Source organism: Nycticebus coucang, chromosome 18 (genome assembly GCF_027406575.1).
Source record: "Nycticebus coucang isolate mNycCou1 chromosome 18, mNycCou1.pri, whole genome shotgun sequence".
Classification (NCBI taxonomy): domain Eukaryota; kingdom Metazoa; phylum Chordata; class Mammalia; order Primates; family Lorisidae; genus Nycticebus; species Nycticebus coucang.
The window spans coordinates 45,677,917-45,697,292 of NC_069797.1; the positions used below are offsets into that span (position 1 = coordinate 45,677,917).

The window sequence follows — 19,376 nt, forward strand, 5'->3', positions numbered from 1 at the left end:
CAACTTCTTTTGCTGTGGAGTAAATTCCTTGATCAAAAGCAATGCTGTATGGAATACCATGGCAGTGTATAAGGCATTCAACAAATCCACGGATAGTAGTTTTTGCAGAAGCATTGCATGCAGAGAAGACAAACTCATATGCAGAGTAAATGTTTATTACAGTAAAGATAGAACGCTGCCCCTTCCATTATGGAAGCAGTTCAATGACATCAACCTGAAGCCAGATAGCTCTGGCTAATCATCTTGGGAATAGTGTCATATTGGGGGCGAGATTAGTCAGTTTGCTTCTGGCAGATTAGTCCATCAGTGGTAGCCATAGCCAGGTCAGTCTTGAGTGGAAGTTCATGTTTCTGAGCCCTGTATAACCTCCATCTCTGCCCCTGAGGCTATTTTGATCACAAATCCAATGGACAATGACAGCAGTGGCTGGAAAAGAGGCTGAGTGGTGTCACAGAATGGGTCATCCTACCCACTTGATTATTAAAATCCTCCTGTATTGATATTTCCTTTTAATGTGCATTCATGGAGGATGCAAGTAGGCTCATGTTTTTGCCCATTCGGAGAGGTCTATTCCTCACACCTCTTCTGCAAATTTCTTTGTCACCAATTTTCCAATCATGTTCCTTCCCAGTCCATGACCATCCAGACAAACCACAGGTTACAGGCCACGAGTCAGTGTATAATTGCTCCAAGTGAAGTGCCTATACAGGTATACTGGAGGAAGTTCTGCTGATTGGCAGGATTTCTTTTTACCTTTATCCTTCAGGGAAGTCCCAAAGAGAGGTTATAGTGCTGTAGCTGTCCACTTTTGGGTGGTGTTCACATATTGTGCAGAACCATCTGTAAACCATATTCCTCTGTCAACTGATTGTGGAGAGCTCTTTAGGAGGCCATAGGTGTGAGCTGGGAGAGAGAAAGTAGTATAGCCACTGTGGGGATCATGAGCATGGCCATTTCTTCATGTAAATCACCCATGCCTTTATGGCCTGCTCAGAGCTCATGTCAGGATGGAGAGTTGCTGGGTATGTCCAACTTCAACCCAGTTCATGAAGGCCACCTCAGGTTTCATGGGAACTTGGTGGCTCACGGTCAAGGGCACAGTTTCTACTATAGCTCCATAGAAGGTTAAAAGCTGTCTCTTAAAAGGAGAGTAGTTGTCTGTGGATGGTGGGAGAGCTTTGTTTCCAAATATTAAAGGCCTGTACTTCTATTCATCTGTGAGGGCCTGCCAAAGGCTCCAAACAGCACTCCTCTCTGCTGTTAACCCTTCCAGCACCATTGGATCTATTGGGTCACATAGCTCGTGTCAGAGTAGCTTTCTCAGCAGCCTGGACCTGTTGCAGGGCCTTTTCTCTGGGTCTTCCTCAAAATTAGAAGCTCTTCAGGTCACTTGGTAAGTGGGCACAGTAACACATCCAAATGAGGAATATGTTGATTCCAAAGTCTAAAGTGGTTCACTAGACAAATCTTTCTTGGTTATAGAAAGGTCCAGATGCAATAACCTGCCCTTCACCTTGACATGAAGGAGTACCTTGACATGACCCACACCACTGGACTGTTAGAAATTTCACGGAGGTAGGAGACTGAATAGTTTTTTGAATTTATTTCCCAACCTTCCCACAAATATCCTACCAATGAGTCTAGAGTAGTTACTACTTCTTGTTCACTAGGTCAAATCAGCATAATGAAGGGACCAGTTGATATGCTACAAAAGGGAAAGGTGATCAAGATCCTTGAGGACTAAATTATGCAATAGGGCTGGAGAGTTGATATGCCCCTGAGATGGTGAAGGTGTATTGCTGGCTTTGTCAGAGGAATGCAAACAGTTTCTGGTGGGGCTTTTGACCAGGGATGAAGAAGAAGGCATTTGCTAGGTCAACAGTTGTATGCTAGGTATGAGGAGATATGTTAATTTGCTCAAGGTATAAAACCACATCTGGTGCAGAAGTTACCACTGAAGTCAGCACTTGGTTAAGTTTACAGGAATCCACTGTCTTTCTCCAAGATCCATCTGTCTTCTGCATAGGGCAAATAGGAGAATTGAATGGGAGTGTGGTGGGAATCACCACCACTACATCTTTCTAGGCCTAATCTCTACAGCTCTTCCAAGTATGTGTTATTGCTTTTGATTTACTATTTTTGTAAAGAGAGGCAGTTTTAATGGCTTCCACTTGTCCATTATCATCATAATAGCCCTCACTCTATAGGGGATTCTACCAGCTGCTAAGTATATATATTCTAATTATGTATTCTGGAACTAGTGAAATAACCACAGGATTGGTTTGGGGACCTGCTGAACCCATGGTAAAAACCTGAGCTAAAACTCATTGGTCACCTGATCTCTGTCAGCCCCTATTCTTGCTGGAGAAACACTGTGGTATTTTGGGTATCTTGGAATCAATGTCAGTTCAGAGCCAGTATCCAATAGTGCCCCAAAGATCTGATTATTTCCTTTTCTTTAATGTGCAGTTACCCTGATAAAAGCTTGTAGGTCCCTTTGGAGAAAGCTAGGAGAAAGATTGACAGCGTATGTTTCACATAGTGGCTGGTGCTCTTCCTTAGAGGGATTCCACCTTCCCTTCATTCAAGGGGTCTTGGGTGTGTAAACTGCCTCAAGTCTGGGAATTGATTGAAGGGCTGGGATACTGTTTTTGTGATTTGTGTTAGACTTTGTTCACCTGAGCTAGAACTTGTCTGATACACAGATCAAGTAAGACTTGAGTAAGCTTCCTACCTCACATCTAGGAATATCATGATTAAATGGCCAGCACCATAGATCTCCATGAGTAGACTGTTTTCCTCCCACTGAGGGGCTGCAGTTCCCACTGTAAGGTCTAGCCTCCAGGAAAGAGCCATCATGAGCTCTTCAAGGATGCTTGGGCTCCCTTACAAATTTATTTCTCAAAACATTGATGAAAGTTATGTCTGCTTGATCTTCCCACTGTGGATGAGTAGGTCTTAAATGAGAAATCCACTCCTTAATATTCCAATCTCCCTAATCTTTCGACTCTCTTCCTCTACATTAAACCAAAGGAGGCTAGACATTTCCAGTTCACTCATGGTGGCCTATATTTTGATCCAGGTTTCAGCCAACCAATAAAACTCTTAGGGCCCCCACCTCCTTTTTTGGAGAAAGGATTTTGTCTTATCATCTAAGCTGGGTACAGTGGCATGATCAAAACTTGCTGTAATCTCAAACTCCTGGGCTCAGGCAATCTTCCTACATCAGCCTCCCCAAATCATGTTTGAGTCACCATGCCTAGTAGCTAGAGTCACTTCTAACTTCTTGAGCCATAACATTAAATATATAGCGAGTTCATATCAATAAATTCAGCCTGATCTAACTCAGTTTCTTCCACCACTATCCCACACCCTTCATAGCCAGTCTTACTCATATTTCCCAGATTTCTGCTTGTATAAATTTGAAAACTCAAGTACAGTTGTGTGTCACTTAGCGATGGGGATATGTTCTAATGTGTCATTAGGTGATTTGGTCATACAGGGTACCTACACAAACCCAGGTGATATAGCCCACTATATCACTATCTAAGCTATATGGTCTAGCCTATTGCTCCTAGTTTGCAAACCTGTACAGTGTGTTACTGTGCTGAATGCTGTAGGCAATTGAAATATAATTTATTTACTTATTTGGAATTTTTTTATTTATTTTTAAATTTCAGGGTAATGTGAGGGTACAAACAACCAGGTCACAATATTTGACTTTGTCAGGTAGAGTTCCTCTTGTCGTTACGTCCTATACCTAAAAGGTATGTCTTACATCCCTATATTGTACCATTCTGTGGGAGCACCTCAGACCTCCCCCCTCCCGTTCCCTTATTCTTCCTCCCCTCAACTTGAATGGAATGAATTTTTCTCCTATGTGGACGTGAATTGGATTTTCTACTGGCTTCACGTTAGTATTGAGTACATTGGATGTTTGCTTTTACATTCTTATGATACTTTACCAAGAAGAATGTGTTCCGTTTCCATCCAGGTTAATACAAAAGAAGTGAAATCACCATCCTTTTATGGCTGAGTAGTATTCCATGATATGCATACAGGACAGTTTGTTAATCCATTCCTAAATTGATGGGTATTAGGTTGTTTACATGTCTTGGTGTTGTACATTGAGCTGCAATAAACAATCTAGTGCATTTGTCCTTATGATAAAATGATTTTTTTTCCTTCTGGAGAGATGCCTAGTAGTGGGATTGCAGGATCAAGTGGGAGGTCTAATTTGAGTTCTTTGAGGATTCTCCATACTTCTTTCCAAAGAGGCTGTATTAGTTTGCAGTCCCACCAACAGTGTAAGAGTGTTCCTCTCTCTCCACATTTGTGCTAGCATCTGCAACTTTGGGATTTTGTGATGTGGGCTAATATTACTGGGATTAAGTGATGTCTCAGGGTGGTTTTGATTTGCATTTCTCTGATGATTAGGGATGATGAGTATTGTTTCATATGTTTGTTAGCCATTTGTCTTCCTCAAAGAAGATTCTGTTTGTGTCTCTTGCCCATAATAGATGGGATTTTAGTTTTTTTTGTTGTTGTTGTTTAATTTGAGTTCTCTGTGGATCCTAGTTATCAAGACTTTGTCAGATTCGTAATATGCAAATATCTTTTCCCATTTTGAAGGTTGTTTATTTGTTTTGACTGATGTGTGCTTAGCTATGCAGAAGCTTTTCAGTTTAATTAAGTCCATCCAGGTTAATATAAAAGTGGAGTTAACTTTTGTTATTGCAATTGCCATGAAGTCTTCCTCATAAAATCTTTCCCCAGACCGACATCTTCAAGAGTTTTCCCCACACTTTCTTCTAGGACTTTTATCATTTCATGCCTGAGATTTAAATCTTTTGAGCATCTCGAATCAATTTTTGTAAGTGGTGTGTAATACAATTTAAAGGATTTGTGTATCTAAACGTACTCAAACACAGAAAAGGTACCGTAAAAATATGGTATAAAAGATAAAAAATGGTACAGTATTATGTACCGTACAGAAGTGTGTGACTGGAAGCAGTTCTGGGTGAGTCAGTGAGAGATGAGTGAATGTGAAGTCCTAGGACATCACTGTACACTGCAGTAGGCTTTATAAACACCGCAAACTTAGGCTACATTAAATTTATAAAAAAGTTTCTCTCTTCAGTAACAAACTAACCTGAACTTACTATAATGTTTTTACTTTATAAACTTTTAGTTTTTTTTAACTTTTTGATTCTTTTGTAATAACACTTAACTTAAAATACAAGTGCATTTTATAGGTGTACAAAATTATTTTCTTTATAGTCTTACTTTGTAACAGTGTTTTTCAACCTTTTTTTTTTTTTTAAACTCAGAGCACATTTGAACTTATAGTTAAAGTTCCGTGGCACCTGTGGCTCAGTGAGTAGGGTGCTGGCCCCATATACTGAGGGTGGTGAGTTCAAACCCAACCCTGGCCAAAACTGCAACAATAAAAAAAAATAAAAAAAAAAAAAAACTTCCGTGGCACCGTTAAGTTATGTGGTTCAAAAAAAGAGTACAAAAAAGAATATACTTACTGAGTACAAAAAAGAATATACTTACTGTGCTTTGAAATTCTTTCAAAATTAGTCTAATTCATAATCTTTAAAATTTTTTGCAGCACACTTAAGGTCCTCTCACGGCACACTGGTTGAAAATCACTGCTCTGTAAGTTCTTTTCCACTTTTGATATTTTAAATTTATTCTTTTACTTTTTTTTTTCTTTGCAGTTTTTGGCGGGGGCTGGGTTTGAACCCGCCACCTCTGGCATATGGGGCCGGCACCCTACCCCTTTGAGCCACAGGCACCGCCCTTCTTTTACTTTTTAAACTTCTTTGCTGTTGTTGTTAAACACTAAGGCACAGACCCATACATTAGCCTAGGCCTACACTGGGCCGGTATTATCAATATCACTGTCTTCCACCTCCACTTCTTGATCCATTAGGAGACCTTCAGAGGCAATAATACAAGTGGAGCTGTCCTCTCTTATGATAACTTCTGAAGGACCCATCCTTCCTAAGGCTGTTTTACACTTCAATTTTTTTTTTTTTATATAAATAGAAGGTGTATATTCTAAAATGATGATTAAGAAGTATAGTATACAGAACAATAAGAGGGACTTTACCTAACAAATGCAATCAATGCAACCTAATACTTTGTACCCTCAATGAATCCCAAATGATAATAAAAAAAGAAACATAGTATAATAAATCCATACACCAATAACATGGCTGTTTATTATTATTACCAAGTATTATGTATGGTACAGCAGTCGTATAGCTGGCAGCACAGTAGGTTTGCTTACACCAGCATCACCACAAACACATGAGTGGTGCATTGCTGTACAGAGTTAAGAGATTAAGACGGTTATGTTGAGATGTTACTAGGTGATAGAAATTTTTCATCTTCATTATAATCTTATGGGACCACTATCAGATGTACAATCCATAATGAACCAACATGTTGTTATGCAGTGCAATTTAGTTGTTTTGACGTGTAGAGTGCCTCCTCATGGGTCTATACTTTATACCTCACCATTAGAGGCCTGTTGGGACTTCAGTCTAGATATAGGTCTAGAAGCAAAAAGGTGGTGGGGAAGGGTCCTGGGGAGAATTAGCACTGTCTTGCGTGGTAGCTGCCCCACAGGAGGGTATTACCATTTCCTTAGGCAATGCATGGTTAAGTCCCTCAGACAGGTGAAAAGGCCCAGTAAGGATGGAAATGCTGCTGCCACGGGGAATGGGGAAGCCACTTCCACTGGTGGTGGGGAGAACTCTTCTACTGGCAAAGAAGACCATTTAGGGACTCACAGGCCCCATCTTCAGCAAGGTCTTCCCAGACACCCTCATTCCAACTTAAAGGATTCCATTCTTTCCCAGTCAATGCTCTCATATTAATAGTAGACACTGTGAGGCTAAAAATTTGACTTGCATTGTATTTAAGCCAATTAAAAAATGACATTCTGCATTCAAAGTTCAGCAAGTTTCAGCCCTACAGCTACAAGAGATAGGGTTCTCCTTTAGTGCATACCTGGAAGCTTTTAGGTCATTTATGCAAGCTTAGAGAATTCAAATCCTTAAGCTCATACTTTTCTTTCACTGCTTTGTTCAGTGACACAAGGGACAACCACCCAACATCATTATAATCCTTAGTTTCCCAAAAATGTTTAAAAGTGTCATATACAGAGTCACCAGCACCTTGATTCTTGTAAATGGTTGATTAGGAATATCCAGTGCAGATATTCTTTTTATAGAGATAAAGTAGTTCATTCCGTGGGATTATCACTGCTCAGTTTACTAATGGGAATAGTCATTAGTGTCTTTAAATCTAATTGGATTGGAGGGCCAAGTCCAGAAATTGTATATCTAAGATATACAATTGTATATTCCAGAAAAGTGTATATTCCAGACCTGCCACCTGCAAGCTGGAGAATCAGGAGGCCAGTGTTGTAATTTGGTCTGAGTCAAAAGGCCAGGAATTGGGGATGGGGTTGAAGGTGATGTTGTAAGTCAAGGTCTGAGTCTAAAAGCCTGAGAATCAGGACTGCTGACTGAGGACAAGAGAAGATAGATAACATAGCTCAAGCAGAGAAAGTAAATTTGTACTTCCTTTGATTTTTCATTCTATTGGAGCCTCAACCAATTGAGTGATGTCCACTCCCATTAACAAGAACAATACTCTTTATTCAGTCTACCAATTCAAATGCTAATTTCTTCCAGAAACATCCTCATGGACACGCACAGAAATCAAATCTTATCAGTTACATGGGCATACCTTAGCCCAGTCAAGTTGACATGTAAAATTAACCATATCATGGTGTCTTTAAACAGAAACTCCTGAAAGTAACATTATCAGTGGATGGTATTATAGAAGTGTGACCAGAGGTTTATAGGAATGAAACCCCATATTTCCCCTAGGTGTGATGTTTCAGTATTTGCTAATTCAGGTGACTTTATAGAATGCAGAATGAAAATAGACTGCTATTTTGTCACACTTGCTAAAATTAATTGGCTTATGAGACAATCAGATTGCAATCAGTCAGACTTGCTTCCAAAACCCTGCTTTGCCAAATTCTTATTGTGACAGCTTGAGTGGTCACTTCTTGGGTAGGCATCAGTTTTCTTCTCAGTAGGATGAGAATGATGCACTGGGGGTTTCCTTCTCCTTTGTTTTGAGGTTAGCAGCCTGTTACTTCCTTGGAGAAGTAGGCTCTCTTGTGGAAGGAGGCTCTATGGCAGTTACCAGGTTCCCTCCTGTGTCTGAGACAGACTAATCTCTCCATTAAGTCCTCTTCTGATTACGGCTGACAGGGCTCTTCCTAGGGCTGCTGATTGGGATGGCATTGCACATCACAGTGGAATCCATCCCCTCCCTTTTCTACCACTTCCTCCTTTCATGGACTATCCTTAAATCTGGAGTTCTCGGTCCCAAGGAGCCCATCAAGTAGACCTACCATACGGGTCGCATCCTGGTCTGTTTTACAGGTATACAATAAAGCCTAGTGGGGAACATCTAAATGACCCAATAAAAAACAGGAAGACAAAGGGCTCTTCACCATTGTGTACAGAGCGCCCACAAAGGGTTGGGTATTTTGCTATGTACTTAAGTACATTACCATACTTCCTACAAAAACTTTTCTAGTTAGATATTATATGTCAGTTTAGAAACAGACGTGGAAACTGAAGCTAATGGAGTTGAAAACATTTGTCCAAGGACACTTAGTAATGAGTAGCAGAGTGAATAATTCAAACCCAAGTTTTTCTTCCTCTAAATCCCATCATTTCACTTCTCCATGGCATCTCCAATAAAGTCTGCTTTGGGGGGTGGGGTGGAGGGTCGCCTTCAAAGTCGCATGGTCTTTTGAGTCCCTGGGGCACTTCAAGAGAGAAAGCAGATCATATTGTATGATGGAAACTCCAGGGTGGTCACTAATTTCTCAGGAACCCTGGATCCCACTGGCCCCTCTGCAGACCCCGGTGTAGGAGCAATAGTGGGCCTCTAATTAGTTGTTTCCCTCTGGGCACCCACGAGTTGTGGCTGCTGTTGGTGGAAGGTCATCCTCTTAGCCTTGCTTGCTTTTTGCTGCTTTCGAGCACCCTTTTTCAGAACAGGAGCTCAGTTGCAACACTCTCTTTTGCTTGGCTCCAGGACAACTTTTCCACTGTCACCGCCCTGTAGCCTCAGCTGGCACAGAAATTCCAAAATAAATGAACGTGTTGTAAATTGGGAGAAAATATTGTGTCCTTGTGGTGTTGATGTTGATTGCCGCTCAGCGGCTCAGGCAGCGATGACCACAGGTCGAGCTGCATATTTCTTTACCCAAACACGCAGAGAGGCTGCCGAGGCCAGGAGGTCTGCAGACGCCTCCATTCAGTGTGCACTTCAGCTTCTTAAAGGTGTGTCAGGCTGACAAAGCGCTGTTGATTTGTAGTCACCGGCCAGGCCACGGGCCCAGCCTGTCAAAGCTAGGCTGAGACAAGAACGCACCAGTCTTCCCAACGTGGTGTTTGGGAACAGAGGCCTGCCGATAACACCTTGGCAGGAGGTACCCCCTGGGGCAGCGTGGCCTTGGGAGTGGCCCTCAGGCCTGGGACTGATTGGTGCTGGCACAACACAGCCCGTAGCTGACTGAGGCCCTGTGGTGAGAGGCTTCTTGGGCTGAGGATGGGGCCTGGATTTGCTTGTCACAGTTTGTCTGGAGGTTCTGAGGGGTCTTGAAAGTTTGAAGACCCAGAATTATTTTGGCAGGGACATTAATAAAAGAGAAACAAAATCTTTGAAAAGGGCAGTGGGCAGGTGGAGGGAGAAACTGGTTTGTCACAGGATTACTCCCTATCACCCCCAGCCCAAAGATTCGTACTGAATTTTTCAGGCAGCAACAGGGATTCTTGTGCAGGTTACTTTCCCACTGTTTTGGAGAAAACATCTATTTTTTCCAGCTCAGCAATGCCCATCCACTGCTTTGAGACATCGCTCTTCCCACTGCTCAATCATGTGACTCGGTGGTAGAGCCAATCAGAGGCTCTCATGCACCAGGATTAAGAACAGGGCATAATAGCCCGGCGTTGTGGCGGGCGCCTGTAGTCCCAGCTGCTCGGGAGGCTGAGGCAAGAGAATCGCTTAAGCCCAGGAGTTGGAGGTTGCTGTGAGCCGTGTGACGCCATGGCACTCTACCCGAGGGCGGTACAGTGAGACTCTGTCTCTACCAAAAAAAAAAAAAAAAAGAACAGGGCATAGAATTGATCTGCCAATCATGCTGTTGCATTCCTCTGGTGGGAGTAGACTTTTGATCCCACCTGCTGGACCCATCAGGATCCTTCCCTAAGGATCCTTTTTTTTTCTTTCTTCTTGGAACTTTGGATTTGAAGGAGGAGGTGGTCTACCTTTTAGCCTGGAGAGCTACAAGGATATAAATTGGTGATGGCAGGTGGTCATCTTCTTTACAATTTGGGGATGACCCGTTTACAGAATAGGAAAGAATGAAGACCACACAGAAAAAAGCATCAGTACCAAGTTGTGGGGAAAGGATCAGAGAGGATCGTCAGGATTATGCCTGAATCCCTGGACTTACACATTCCTGAAGCTAGATTCATCCTTAGATTTTCTGATTAAATGGGTCAATATAGTCTCCTTCTCATTTTCTTCTTCTTTTTACAAATATCAACCTGTTTGAAAATTCTATCTAGTACAAAAGTAGTAGATGGTGGCTCAGTCTTGGGCACATTAAAAGTGTGTTTCTGAGGGGGAGAAAACCAGAGTTGGGAAAGGAATTATGGTCTGAGGTCCCACCTCTATTCCTTCCCATTCATTTAATATACATATGTATGTTAAATGCCTATTATGTGTGGAGCCTGTGCCAGGGCTGAGGCTATTAAAATGAATAAAGTGAAATCTCTGCCCTCAACTGGTTTACAGTCTAATTGGAAAAACAAACAAATAGGCAACAATAATAGACTGTGATGTAATATAGTGTTAGGATTAGACTATAATGCTCGTATGGAAGACTGTCCCCTGGGAAGAGGGAGGAAGCCAACTAACAGGGAGGAAAGGAACAAGGGGTAAGAGGATTAGACACTTACCACAGGAGGACCTAAGCTGAGTTCTAAGGGACAAGACTTTCTGGAAGTAGGGGGTGCAGACACAGCTGGACGTTCAGGAACCACTCACCAACCCAAGCACCTTCAAATGAGTTATTATTTCTGAGCATAATGTGGGGCACTAAGTGCTGATGTCCTGAGTTGTACAAAGTAACTTACAACAGATTTAGTCCCTCTCAGAGTGAAAATCTCCAACAGACTAATTTAGTAAAGAGAGAAAAGACAAATGAACATACAGCCATAGAATTAAACTTGATGAACATGCATTGTGTTTTTTGTTCCATTTCTGGTGAGTTCTGAAGTGGGTGAATAGCTAAATAGCAGACAGCCAGAACCATAGGTCATTGAGAGTAAAGTTTGGGAATCATATGCTTCTATGACAGTGGAAATAACCATAGAATGTTTTTTTAGAAGTAACTTTATTATTTAAAATGTTAATTTTTTAAAATAAAAAAAAATACCCTAATCACTCACAATACTATGATGCAGAAATTTCCACCACTAACATTTTGATGAACTCCATCTAAGCATTTTTCTAAGGACATATTTACATAGGTTGTATATACATAGAGCTAGATGGCTGCAATTCTACAAAAATGGGATATCATGCTACATGAATTCTTAGATAATTTGCTTTTTATCACTCGATATGTTGTATTAAACTTTATAATCTAACAAATAAATACAGAACTACACTGTAATTTTTAGTGGCTACATGATATTTCACTGAGTGTAAGTGTTGTATGTGAATGAATGCCACTGAACTATTAATGGTTACCCAGGGGGGGGGTTGAAGTTTTCACTAGGTTTTGATAGCAGTTCTGTGATAAGCCTCTCTGTAAAGGCAGTGGAATTTCTTAGAATATTTCCCACTGGAGGCCAGCACATTTCTCAGAAGTTCACTTTATCCTGTATCTTCTCCAGCATTGGAACCTGTTACTGATTCTCTGATTGGCTTGTATCCAGGGCTCACCTTGTGGCTCATGTATCTTTAAACACCAGCTTCCCACACTGAGCAGGACTAGATGCTTATCCTCGGAGGGACAGTTGGGAATGGAGACCCGTATGAGAGATCAAGAGATCTTGATGTCTCCCACATCAAGTTTGCCTGGACCTGGGCTCATTGGATGGAAGTCTTTCAGAATCACCCACACTACTTAAGTGATTTTTTTTCCTCTGTCGCAATCATATATTGTTGATTTTGTACTTGTTAAATGTTCATATAACACAGTCTGCTTTATCTGCTGTACATCATTTCCCACTTGTCCAACTATCCGCTTGGGGTAAATTCTACGAAGTGTGATTACTGGCCAAAAGTGGACAGTTTCTATGCTGATACATACTGCCCAATGGCCCTCCAGAAATATTGCACCAATTTAGTGATTCCTTGTAACCATGGGGAAACACATTTGTGGTCATGCTTGGCTTGGGAGTTCTTTTAGCTATTCTTTTTTTTTTTTAATTAAATCATAGCTGTGTACATTAATGTGATCATGGGGCACCATACACTGGTTTTATAGACTGTTTGACACATTTTCATCACACTGGTTAACATAGCCTTCCTGGCATTTTCTTAGTTATTGTGTTAAGACATTTACATTCTACATTTACTAAGTTTCACATATACCCTTGTAAGATGCACCGCAGGTGTAATCCCACCAATCACCCTTCCTCCGCCCCCCTTCCACTCCCTCCCCTCCCTTTCTCCCTTCTCCCTATTCTTGGGTTATAACTGGGTTATAGCTTTCATGTGAAAGCCATAAATTAGTTTCATAGTAGGGCTGAGTACATTGGATACTTTTTCTTCCATTCTTGAGATACTTTACTAAGAAGAATATGTTCCAGCTCCATCCATGTAAACATGAAAGAGGTAAAGTCTTCGTCTTTCTTTAAGGTTGCATAATATTCCATGGTGTACATATACCACAATTTATAAATCTATTTGTGGATCGATGGGCACTTGGGCTTTTTCCATGACTTAGCAATTATGAATAGGGCTGCAATAAACATTCTGGTACAAATATCTTTGTTATGATGTGATTTTTGGTCTTCTGGGTATATCACAAAATCCCAAGACCAGAGATGTTGGCGTGGATGTGGAGAAAAGGGAACACTTCTACACTGCTGTTGGGAATGCAAATTAATACATTCCTTTTGGAAAGATGTTTGGAGAACACTTAGAGATCTGAAAATAGATCTGCCATTCAATCCTATAATTCCTCTACTAGCTATTCTTGATGTGGGGAAGCCTGCATTGTAAAGGAATCCCTTCAGCAAGTGCTAATGAGAATCATTTTAATTGGGTGGTCCCAATGGACATTTGTATTCAAGGACTAGGTAAAGCAAAGAGTATCTTCAGGGAAAGGGCCCTGACATAGAGGCTGAGGATGGAGAGCTAAGTCACAGCTTATCCCTGGTCCAAAGCTCATATTCTAGGTTTGAGGGTGAAGGGATTGATTGGGGAGGAGACCAGCACAGAAACCATGGTAACACACAACTGGGTGGGCAGGCCCTGGTGAGCATGACTGATGACCAGCCAGGAGTCAGGGAAACCCACAGGAGGTTCAAATACTCCCATCAGGAACAATTTTTCCAGGCCCATCATGATTCACCTACTCTGCTCTTTCCTCCTCCCTCACATTCTCTCTATCCACTCCTTTTGGCCATCACTGTTACAATCTGTCTGCTCTTTACAATAGTAGTTTTAAAATATTTTTAATCATGCCTTTCATCGCTAAGATAATTTTGATAAGCCTCCCGCAAAAGGTATTTATTTATGTATTTGTAAATAAAATAAATATATAAATTTATATATTATATTATTACATTAATTATATATGAAAAAATATATACAAATTAATTTATAAAAATATATAAATAAATATATATAAATTTGCTATCCAAATATATTATGCAATTATAAAATATATTCAGAAGCAGAACATTTTAAAGGATGAGATAAAAATGAAATAATGTCTCACTAACTGTATTAGCTAAATACACATTAGCAAATATGCCTTTGGGGTAAGGTCAGTTGTAAATGAAGGTGGATGTATAGCCACCTATTTTTTCAAATAGTCTTCTTAATATTTTGCTTTTCCTATCATGCTTGATAAAGTAGCTGATGGAGAGCTCATCAGGGGTAGGGACAGTAGGATTGTAATTTTTAATTTTGTTATTGACTCTTGTGCTTAGGTTATTGGTATTGTCCTCTAGCCATACTTGATTTGCAAAAATTCTTTTAAAAGAAGAATTTGTCTCTTCTGCAAAGATGAGCTTGGTTAAAATTAGGTAATATAAAACATTAATCCGCTTAACAGGACACAATGTAAATTTTAAGGCATATATAGAAATGCTCTGAAATCAAGCAAACCAGGAGGCGAATAGCTGTCAGCCTTCTGTGTTGTGGGAATGCCACTCAACCCTTAGTGTATGTTGCACACTGTGCTGTGTTACTTCTGACATATGGACCAAGGAAGACTATAAGTGCCAATTTAGACACTGAAGACCATAGGTTTAACTAGTTTATTTTTAAGAGGAAATAAATATGCATTACAATGCTATTTTTTTTCATTCCTGGGGATTTTTGTGTGTATTCTCTGGAATGTCAAAACCACCTGTGGAGAGTATTTGCCAGCATCACAGAGAGGTAGATTAAAGGTGGCTGCAAATTGAGCAGTAGAATCTCATTGACTAACCCTAGAATCTGAGCTTTATAAGTGAGTTGCTGGGTAAAGAAAACAAGGGTAGAAGTGACATTCTCGGATTTTGAAAGCGGGATCATACAAAGCCTTAAAGCTTTGGACTGGAGACCTCTTGGAACGCTCTCCCTGGGAGCCTTGATCTATTGCTTAAGAAGTTTGATTACCCTGGCTGATAGTGCCAGGCTTAGCTTAGACTTTTGACAATCAGAAGTGGGAGAGCCGCCGGGTGGGAAGGCTCAAGATGGCGTGCCTGTTGGAGACCCCAATCCGCATGAGCGTCCTCTTGGAAGTAACAGCTAGCAGTCGCCACTATGTTGACAGGCTATTTGACCCTGATGCCCAGAAAGTTCTACAAGGTGTCATGGGCCAGATCATCAAACAATTTTATTTAACCATGGTGCAGTTCAGAATATTGCTCACCTACTAACCTCACTGTCCTACAAAGTTCGAATGCAAGCACTGAAATGCTTCTCAGTTTTAGCTTTTGAAAACCCCCAGGTATCAATGACGCTGGTAAATGTTTTGGTTGATGGAGAATTGTTACCACAGATTTTTGTGAAAATGTTACAGAGGGATAAGCCTATTGAGATGCAGCTCACATCAGCAAAATGTTTAACTTACATGTGTAGAGCTGGAGCAATTCGGACAGATGATAACTGTATTGTACTAAAGACTTTGCCTTGTTTGGTTCGAATGTGCAGTAAGGAGAGATTACTAGAGGAGAGAGTTGAAGGAGCTGAGACACTTGCCTATCTGATTGAACCAGATGTTGAACTGCAGAGAATCGCTAGCATAACTGATCACCTCATTGCCATGCTTGCTGATTATTTCAAGTATCCCAGCTTGCTGATTATTTCAAGTATCCCAGCTCAGTGAGTGCCATCACTGATATTAAAAGGCTGATCATGACTTAAAACATGCTCATGAACTCCGCCAGGCTGCATTCAAGCTCTATGCCTCTCTTGGAGCAAATGATGAAGACATCCGGAAGAAGGTGAGTCTGGGAGAGGGGCGTCCCCCAGTCCTGACAGCCAGCAGGCAGGGAGTGACATCAACCTGAAAGTCGTGGTGAAGAGCACTAACAGTGACTGTTTGAATATAATAAAGCAGGGCGGCGCCTGTGGCTCAAGGAGTAGGGCGCTGGTCCCATATGCCGGACGTGGTGGGTTCAAACCCAGCCCCGGCCAAAAATCACAAAAAAAAAAAAAAAAAAAAAAAAAAGAAAAAAAAAAGAATATAATAAAGCAGAGTGACTAAAGGCATAAATGAAGAATGAATGGGACCCAGATTTGTGGGGTTGTTTGTTTGTTTTTAGAACATAGAGTGGCATGACCGTGCTGGAATGATAAATAACTGGTGTGCTTTTTTTGTGTCTTTACTATGAATAATTATGTTGCACATTTTTGCATGTGTTCTGATAAAAAGTTTAGCACTGTGAAGCTTCAGACACCTTGAAAGACCTAACATTAGAATTGTAAATGTTGTTTATGGAAATACCTTCCAATGCCATTGAGAAATTCAAATCTTTATTGTATATTGTTCTTTGATATGTGGCTTAGTTTTATGTTTTGATTTTTTTTGCTACTGTGCAAGTTTAATGTGAATAAAAGCTTTGTGGAATGATAAAAAAAAAAAAAAAAAAGAAGTGGGAATGAAGCTGTCTTCTGCTCACCCACTAGTTGAATTCTTTGTCAATACTATGTGGAACAGAATAACCAGCCAGCTGTGCCCTGCCCAAATTCCTGACCCATGAACATGTGAAATAAAATAGAATGGTGTTTAAGACAGCACATTTTGAGCTTGTTTGGAGCAATAGAGAACCTAAACTGAAGGCTTCTTGGTTTCAGTGAGATGCACATGTAGTCTTCCTTGACGTTTAGTGAGTACTTCCTCCTTGGCCCCATTTTTATCTCTCTATGAAGTTCCCAGTGGTGTTTAAAGATTATGATTGCTAGCATCACTAGCAAACTGCAGATTTTTCAGACTCACAGGGAAATGTGACTATTCCTGTATCATCCATGCCTAAGGCTAGATGTGATCTGATTTGTAGACCCTTCTCTGGATCCAATTCTGCCTGGAGATTCTCAGTCCCAGGGCTTTTCCTCCTCCTTGGGGTACTGACCATGGGGGAATGTTTATCTGGGGTCCTTAGCTAGTGAGACAGGACCTGCACCCACCACTTCCTTTCTTATCAGTCTCCAGTCTCCTGGGTCTTACTTACACACCAATGAAATTCTCAGAACAATTTCATTTGGAACTGGGCCTTCCATGGATCTCTGTCCAGCAGCCTAGAAGTTGTGTTCTTGTCTCCTCTCCCAAGAGTGGCTTTGTTTGGCTCCCTAATATTTGACTGAGATCTGGTTTGGGCCAAAGAAGTTCAGGCAGGACCAGGTCTTCTTTGAGGGAGTGGCAACCTGTCCCCTGATGTCATGAAATAGGAAGTCCTTGCCAATTCCTTCCTCCCCAGGTTTCCTTCCCTCTTGATGGCAAAGTCAGCTTGGCTGGGTATGCTTCACTTTTCCTCTGAAATGAAGAGTCATTAAGACATCATATGATGTCTGATTCTGGTAACAAGATACCCCAAAACTCAATGACCTAAACAATAGATATTTCATGTTGCTCGTGAATTCAGAGTTTGCCCCGTGGTTTTCGCCCTTTCAGCTGGACTCACTTTTGCTCTGCCCTAAGCTGCAGGTGTGGTGGTTGGCTCTGCTGTTCTTAGTTGAGGATTTTCACATGCTTGGGGGTCGAGTGGCCATAGGCTGGTGTAGGAAGTGTTGGCTGGAGAAATTGGATTGTCCTTATAGTCTTCTAGTAGGCTATTCCAGTCATGTTTTGATGTGAGGTTATCACCATCTCCTGGTGGAAATAGAACATTAAAGTGTTTTTTTTTTTTTTTTTGTTAAGCAGGCCAGGGCTGGGTTAGAACCCACCATCCCTGGTGCACAGGGTGGATGCTCTAGTCTAAACAAAACATTGAGCTATAAGTGCTCAGCCTGTCTTTTTTAGTTTCTGTTTTCCCAATGATCATAGACAAGAGTCAGAGTAGGAGGAGCCTATAAAATTACATGACAGAAGATGGCCACAGGGAGGCCATTAATTGTCCATGAGTGCAATCAGCTTGACAATGAGATCAACTCTCTCTTCTACACAGATCTTCTGCTAAAATTTCAGCTGGAACAACATAAAGGCCATCACTTGGTGGGGGCTGTAGTCGTGAGGGACTGATATTATTGGCAGACACACAATGCTGAAGCAGAGAAGCAACGAAGAAATGCCTTGCTCACATTCTCCCTTTAATTGACCAAACTCAATCCGAAGCCAGCCAGTGGGTCTTAACAGAAGACAGAGGCCATAAAGGTCAGCCTCCCTGGTCACCGAGCAGGACAGGGGAGGGTAGAGAGTGAATTTCAGTATGTGTGCCCAGGTCATTCCAACTTTAGGCATACCACTGGGACAGCATTGAAAAACCTTCCTCATAACTCCTAGCTTGGGAGCTTTGAGGTAAGCTGGTTCTAAACAAAGTCACACTCAGCCCCCTCCCACCCTCTCTCAGTCCTTTCTTCTTTGCATTGGCCAGACTCTCTGAGACAGGTTTAGACTTACTGGGAGAAATGACTGTGAGGAAATAAGGGGAGGAAGGCAGGGGAGGTCTGGGCCATCAGACCATGATGCAGGCCTGCCATCTATCTGCAAAGGGAGAGAGAGGACGGTTGGACAGGTAGGGCCTCAGACTGCAGTGCACTTCTAAAGGTGTTTCAGCTGGGCCAATGGAAGTCCTTGAGCTAACATCAGGTCAGAGGAGTGCCATGTTTTGCAGGAACTGTGTGGCTTAGTATCCCCACCATGCTTACCCTTGAGCTGAGAGCAGTTGTGAGATGCGTGGCCTCTGCACATGCAGTGCTGCTTTCAGAGCATGGCAGCTGGAGCCCTCAGTCACTTATTCACCTGGCAGCTGGAGATCTGAGTGTTCACAGCTTCTATCCTCCTTCTCCTCTTTCCTTCCTCCTTTTCTTCTTTCAGTTAATATTTTTTGAGTGCTGTTTGGGTTCCAGGCTTGGGACCCTAATATTAAACAACAAACATGCTCTCTGATACAGGGAGCTTGCATTTATTCTTCTTCATGACTTTGTGTAGCGTTCTGCTGAATGGTCTCAACTGAAAGCACTTTTGAGTCGAGGGAGGGATGCTGATCTAGGGCTACGTCCTCTCCCCCATCTCTTCACCCCACAGAGACTAGTCAATTGCCTGGCATGTCATTAAGATGATCATATTTTCTAAACCCCAACCAAGGCCATTTTTATTTGTGAATTTCATTATGGCAAAAGTCATAAAAAAGTGTGAAAGTTAAATCACATTTCTTTATATTTTTAATGAGTCCCCTTCAAGAATGAGGGCAAATTCATGGAATTGAACTGATTTCAGCAAATCCAGGGTTCGTGTCAAATATAGTCAACAGGGTTGACTTAATCAGACTTGTTTGGGTGCAAAAGCAGGGATTCGTCCAAGTTATTCATAGATTTGTCATAAGTTTACATGTACATGGGAGCTCAGGAGAGCTATTTAGCTGGCCTTAGGA

The 19,376-nt window shown here is 41.5% G+C and overlaps 1 pseudogene; it reads left to right on the forward strand.

The window, feature by feature from the left end:
• Positions 1-9,283: 9,283 nt before the first annotated feature.
• Positions 9,284-15,898, forward strand: LOC128571096 (armadillo repeat-containing protein 8-like; annotated as a pseudogene).
• Positions 15,899-19,376: the final 3,478 nt, after the last annotated feature.